Source organism: Natrix helvetica, assembly GCF_964273705.1.
Source record: "Natrix helvetica genome assembly, chromosome: 7".
NCBI lineage: Eukaryota > Metazoa > Chordata > Lepidosauria > Squamata > Natricidae > Natrix > Natrix helvetica.
In genome coordinates this window covers 58,545,207-58,552,355 of record NC_138558.1, presented here as the reverse complement: position 1 = coordinate 58,552,355, position 7,149 = coordinate 58,545,207, and positions in this window count along the sequence as shown.

Sequence of the window (7,149 nt, the reverse complement as noted above, 5' to 3'; positions counted from 1 at the left end):
ACCCCGAATCAAGTCCCCTGAAGGATTTTTCAATTTGGGCACAAAAAAAATTTGGCCTCCCAAGCACACTTTTTTCTGACCGCGGGGTCAGGAGTTTTCCTCCTCTGGGTGTAAGGAGCTTGATTTTTAAAAACAGCAAGAAATACCATTTTTAAGTATGAAATTCCACCCCGAATCAAGTCCCCTGAAGGATTTTCCAATTTGGGCACAAAAAAAATTTGGCCTCCCAAGCACACTTTTTTCTGACCCCGGGGTCAGGAGTTTTCCTCCTCTGGGTGCAAGGAGCTTGATTTTTAAAAACAGCAAGAAATACCATTTTTAAGTATGAAATTCCACCCCGAGTCAAGTCGCCTGAAGGATTTTTCAATTTGGGCACAAAAAAAATTTGGCCTCCCAAGCACACTTTTTCCTGACCCCGGGGTTAGGAGTTTTCCTCCTCTGGGTGCAAAAAGCTTGATTTTTAAAACTGCAAAAAATACCATTTTTAAGCATGAAATTCCACTCCGAGTCGTCCACTGAAGGATTTTCCAATTTGGGCACAAAAAAAATTTGGCCTCCCAAGCACACTTTTTTCTGACCGCGGGGTCAGGAGTTTTCCTCCTCTGGGTGCAAAAACTTGATTTTTAAAAATAGCAAGAAATACCATTTTTAAGTATGAAATTCCACCCCGAGTCAAGTCCCCTTAAGGATTTTTCAATTTGGGCACAAAAAAAATTTGGCCTCCCAAGCACACTTTTTTCTGACCCCGGGGTCAGGAGTTTTCCTCCTCTGGGTGCAAGGAGCTTGATTTTTAAAAACAGCAAGAAATAACATTTTTAAGTATGAAACTCCACCCCGAGTCAAGTCGCCTGAAGGATTTTTCAATTTGGGCACAAAAAAAAATTGGCCTCCCAAGCACACTTTTTTCTGACCCCGGGGTCAGGAGTTTTCCTCCTCTGGGTGTAAGGAGCTTGATTTTTAAAAACAACAAGAAATACCATTTTTAAGTATGAAATTCCACCCCGAATCAAGTCCCCTGAAGGATTTTCCAATTTGGGCACAAAAGAAATTTGGCCTCCCAAGCACACTTTTTTCTGACCCCGGGGTCAGGAGTTTTCCTCCTCTGGGTGCAAAAAGCTTGATTTTTAAAAACAGCAAGAAATACCATTTTTAAATATGAAATTCCACCCTGAATCAAGTCCCCTGAAGGATTTTTCAATTTGGGCAGAAAAAAAATTTGGCCTCCCAAGCACACTTTTTTCTGACCGCGGGGTCAGGAGTTTTCCTCCTCTGGGTGTAAGGAGCTTGATTTTTAAAAACAGCAAGAAATACCATTTTTAAGTATGAAATTCCACCCCGAATCAAGTCCCCTGAAGGATTTTCCAATTTGGGCACCAAAAAAATTTGGCCTCCCAAGCACACTTTTTTCTGACCCCGGGGTCAGGAGATTTCCTCCTCTGGGTGCAAGGAGCTTGATTTTTAAAAACAGCAAGAAATACCATTTTTAAGTATGAAATTCCACCCCGAGTAAAGTCGCCTGAAGGATTTTTCAATTTGGGCACAAAAAAAATTTGGCCTCCCAAGCACACTTTTTTCTGACCGCGCGGTCAGGAGTTTTCCTCCTCTGGGTGCAAAAACTTGATTTTTAAAAATAGCAAGAAATACCATTTTTAAGTATAAATTCCACCCCGAGTCAAGTCCCCTAAAGGATTTTTCAATTTGGGCACAAAAAAAATTTGGCCTCCCAAGCACACCTTTTTCTGACCCCGGGGTCAGGAGTTTTCCTCCTCTGGGTGCAAGGAGCTTGATTTTTAAAAACAGCAGGAAATACTATTTTTAAGTATGAAATTCCACCCCGAATCAAGTCCCCTGAAGGATTTTTCAATTTGGGCACAAAAAAAATTTGGCCTCCCAAGCACACTTTTTTCTGACCCCGGGGTCAGGAGTTTTCCCCCTCTGGGTGCAAGGAGCTTGATTTTTAAAAACAGCAAGAAATACCATTTTTAAGTATGAAATTCCACCCCGAGTCAAGTCGCCTGAAGGATTTTTCAATTTGGGCACAAAAAAAATTTGGCCTCCCAAGCACACTTTTTCCTGACCCCGGGGTTAGGAGTTTTCCTCCTCTGGGTGCAAAAAGCTTGATTTTTAAAACTGCAAAAAATACCATTTTTAAGTATGAAATTCCACCCCGAGTCAAGTCCCCTGAAGGATTTTTCAATTTGGGCACAAAAAAAATTTGGCCTCCCAAGCACACCTTTTTCTGACCCCGGGGTCAGGAGTTTTCCTCCTCTGGGTGCAAGGAGCTTGATTTTTAAAAACAGCAGGAAATACTATTTTTAAGTATGAAATTCCACCCCGAATCAAGTCCCCTGATGGATTTTTCAATTTGGGCACAAAATAATTTGGCCTCCCAAGCACACTTTTTTCTGACCCCGGGGTCAGGAGTTTTCCTCCTCTGGGTGCAAGGAGCTTGATTTTTAAAAACAGCAAGAAATACCATTTTTAAGTATGAAATTCCACCCCGAATCAAGTCCCCTGAAGGATTTTTCAATTTGGGCACAAAAAAAATTTGGCCTCCCAAGCACACTTTTTTCTGACCGCGCGGTCAGGAGTTTTCCTCCTCTGGGTGCAAAAACTTGATTTTTAAAAACAGCAAGAAATACCATTTTTAAGTATGAAATTCCACCCCGAGTCAAGTCCCCTGAAGGATTTTTCAATTTGGGCACCAAAAAAATTTGGCCTCCCAAGCACACTTTTTTCTGACCCCGGGGTCAGGAGTTTTCCTCCTCTGGGTGCAAGGAGCTTGATTTTTAAAAACAGCAGGAAATACTATTTTTAAGTATGAAATTCCACCCCGAATCAAGTCCCCTGAAGGATTTTTCAATTTGGGCACAAAAAAAATTTGGCCTCCCAAGCACACTTTTTTCTGACCCCGGGGTCAGGAGTTTTCCCCCTCTGGGTGCAAGGAGCTTGATTTTTAAAAACAGCAAGAAATACCATTTTTAAGTATGAAATTCCACCCCGAGTCAAGTCGCCTGAAGGATTTTTCAATTTGGGCACAAAAAAAATTTGGCCTCCCAAGCACACTTTTTCCTGACCCCGGGGTTAGGAGTTTTCCTCCTCTGGGTGCAAAAAGCTTGATTTTTAAAACTGCAAAAAATACCATTTTTAAGTATGAAATTCCACCCCGAGTCAAGTCCCCTGAAGGATTTTTCAATTTGGGCAAAAAAAAAATTTGGCCTCCCAAGCACACTTTTTTCTGTCCCCGGGGTCAGGAGTTTTCTGGGTGCAAAAAGCTTGATTTTTAAAAACAGCAAGAAATACCATTTTTAAGTATGAAATTCCACCCCGAATCAAGTCCCCTGAAGGATTTTTCAATTTGGGCACAAAAAAATTTTGGCCTCCCAAGCACACTTTTTTCTGACCCCGGGGTCAGGAGTTTTCCTCCTCTGGGTGCAAGGAGCTTGATTTTTAAAAACAGCAAGAAATACCATTTTTAAGTATGAAATTCCACCCCGAATCAAGTCCCCTGATGGATTTTTCAATTTGGGCACAAAATAATTTGGCCTCCCAAGCACACTTTTTTCTGACCCCGGGGTCAGGAGTTTTCCTCCTCTGGGTGCAAGGAGCTTGATTTTTAAAAACAGCAAGAAATACCATTTTTAAGTATGAAATTCCACCCCGAATCAAGTCCCCTGAAGGATTTTTCAATTTGGGCACAAAAAAAATTTGGCCTCCCAAGCACACTTTTTTCTGACCGTGGGGTCAGGAGTTTTCCTCCTCTGGGTGTAAGGAGCTTGATTTTTAAAAACAGCAAGAAATACCATTTTTAAGTATGAAATTCCCCCCCGAATCAAGTCCCCTGAAGGATTTTCCAATTTGGGCACAACAAAAATTTGGCCTCCCAAGCAACCTTTTTTCTCACTGCGGGGTCAGGAGTTTTCCTCCTCTGGGTGCAAATAGCTTGATTTTTAAAAACAGCAAGAAATACCATTTTTAAGTATGAAATTCCACCCCGAATCAAGTCCCCTGAAGGATTTTTCAATTTGGGCACAAAAAAAATTTGGCCTCCCAAGCACACTTTTTTCTGACCGCGGGGTCAGGAGTTTTCCTCCTCTTGGTGCAAAAAGCTTGATTTTTTTAAAATAGCAAGAAATACCATTTTTAAGTATGAAATTCCACCCCGAGTCAAGTCCCCTGAAGGATTTTTCAATTTGGGCACAAAAAAAATTTGGCCTCCCAAGCACACTTTTTTCTGACCCCGGGGTCAGAAGTTTTCCTCCTCTGGGTGCAAGGAGCTTGATTTTTAAAAACAGCAAGAAATACTATTTTTAAGTATGAAATTCCACCCCGAGTCAAGTCGCCTGAAGGATTTTTCAATTTGGGCACAAAAAAAATTTGGCCTCCCAAGCACACTTTTTTCTGACCCCGGGGTCAGGAGTTTTCCTCCTCTGGGTGTAAGGAGCTTGATTTTTAAAAACAGCAAGAAATACCATTTTTAAGTATGAAATTCCACCTCGAATCAAGTCCCCTGAAGGATTTTCCAATTTGGGCACAAAAAAAATTTGGCCTCCCAAGCACACTTTTTTCTGACCCCGGGGTCAGGAGTTTTCCTCCTCTGGGTGCAAAAAGCTTGATTTTTAAAAACAGCAAGAAATACCATTTTTAAGTATGAAATTCCACCCCGAATCAAGTCCCCTGAAGGATTTTTCAATTTGGGCACAAAAAAAATTTGGCCTCCCAAGCACACTTTTTTCTGACCGTGGGGTCAGGAGTTTTCCTCCTCTGGGTGTAAGGAGCTTGATTTTTAAAAACAGCAAGAAATACCATTTTTAAGTATGAAATTCCACCCCGAATCAAGTCCCCTGAAGGATTTTCCAATTTGGGCACAAAAAAAATTTGGCCTCCCAAGCAAACTTTTTTCTGACCCCGGGGTCAGGAGTTTTCCTCCTCTGGGTGCAAATAGCTTGATTTTTAAAAACAGCAAGAAATACCATTTTTAAGTATGAAATTCCACCCCGAATCAAGTCCCTGAAGGATTTTTCAGTTTGGGCACAAAAAAAATTTGGCCTCCCAAGCACACTTTTTTCTGACCGCGGGGTCAGGAGTTTTCCTCCTCTTGGTGCAAAAAGCTTGATTTTTTAAAATAGCAAGAAATACCATTTTTAAGTATGAAATTCCACCCCGAGTCAAGTCCCCTGAAGGATTTTTCAATTTGGGCACAAAAAAAATTTGGCCTCCCAAGCACACTTTTTTCTGACCCCGGGGTCAGAAGTTTTCCTCCTCTGGGTGCAAGGAGCTTGATTTTTAAAAACAGCAAGAAATACCATTTTTAAGTATGAAATTCCACCCCGAATCAAGTCCCCTGAAGGATTTTTCAATTTGGGCACAAAAAAATTTTGGCCTCCCAAGCACACTTTTTTCTGACCCCGGGGTCAGGAGTTTTCCTCCTCTGGGTGCAAGGAGCTTGATTTTTAAAAACAGCAAGAAATACCATTTTTAAGTATGAAATTCCACCCCGAATCAAGTCCCCTGATGGATTTTTCAATTTGGGCACAAAATAATTTGGCCTCCCAAGCACACTTTTTTCTGACCCCGGGGTCAGGAGTTTTCCTCCTCTGGGTGCAAGGAGCTTGATTTTTAAAAACAGCAAGAAATACCATTTTTAAGTATGAAATTCCACCCCGAATCAAGTCCCCTGAAGGATTTTTCAATTTGGGCACAAAAAAAATTTGGCCTCCCAAGCACACTTTTTTCTGACCGTGGGGTCAGGAGTTTTCCTCCTCTGGGTGTAAGGAGCTTGATTTTTAAAAACAGCAAGAAATACCATTTTTAAGTATGAAATTCCCCCCCGAATCAAGTCCCCTGAAGGATTTTCCAATTTGGGCACAACAAAAATTTGGCCTCCCAAGCAACCTTTTTTCTCACTGCGGGGTCAGGAGTTTTCCTCCTCTGGGTGCAAATAGCTTGATTTTTAAAAAGAGCAAGAAATACCATTTTTAAGTATGAAATTCCACCCCGAATCAAGTCCCCTGAAGGATTTTTCAATTTGGGCACAAAAAAAATTTGGCCTCCCAAGCACACTTTTTTCTGACCGCGGGGTCAGGAGTTTTCCTCCTCTTGGTGCAAAAAGCTTGATTTTTTAAAATAGCAAGAAATACCATTTTTAAGTATGAAATTCCACCCCGAGTCAAGTCCCCTGAAGGATTTTTCAATTTGGGCACAAAAAAAATTTGGCCTCCCAAGCACACTTTTTTCTGACCCCGGGGTCAGAAGTTTTCCTCCTCTGGGTGCAAGGAGCTTGATTTTTAAAAACAGCAAGAAATACTATTTTTAAGTATGAAATTCCACCCCGAGTCAAGTCGCCTGAAGGATTTTTCAATTTGGGCACAAAAAAAATTTGGCCTCCCAAGCACACTTTTTTCTGACCCCGGGGTCAGGAGTTTTCCTCCTCTGGGTGTAAGGAGCTTGATTTTTAAAAACAGCAAGAAATACCATTTTTAAGTATGAAATTCCACCTCGAATCAAGTCCCCTGAAGGATTTTCCAATTTGGGCACAAAAAAAATTTGGCCTCCCAAGCACACTTTTTTCTGACCCCGGGGTCAGGAGTTTTCCTCCTCTGGGTGCAAAAAGCTTGATTTTTAAAAACAGCAAGAAATACCATTTTTAAGTATGAAATTCCACCCCGAATCAAGTCCCCTGAAGGATTTTTCAATTTGGGCACAAAAAAAATTTGGCCTCCCAAGCACACTTTTTTCTGACCGTGGGGTCAGGAGTTTTCCTCCTCTGGGTGTAAGGAGCTTGATTTTTAAAAACAGCAAGAAATACCATTTTTAAGTATGAAATTCCACCCCGAATCAAGTCCCCTGAAGGATTTTCCAATTTGGGCACAAAAAAAATTTGGCCTCCCAAGCAAACTTTTTTCTGACCCCGGGGTCAGGAGTTTTCCTCCTCTGGGTGCAAATAGCTTGATTTTTTAAAATAGCAAGAAATACCATTTTTAAGTATGAAATTTCACCCCGAGTCAAGTCCCCTGAAGGATTTTTCAATTTGGGCACAAAAAAAATTTGGCCTCCCAAGCACACTTTTTTCTGACCCCGGGGTCAGAAGTTTTCCTCCTCTGGGTGTAAGGAGCTTGATTTTTAAAAACAACAAGAAATACCATTTTT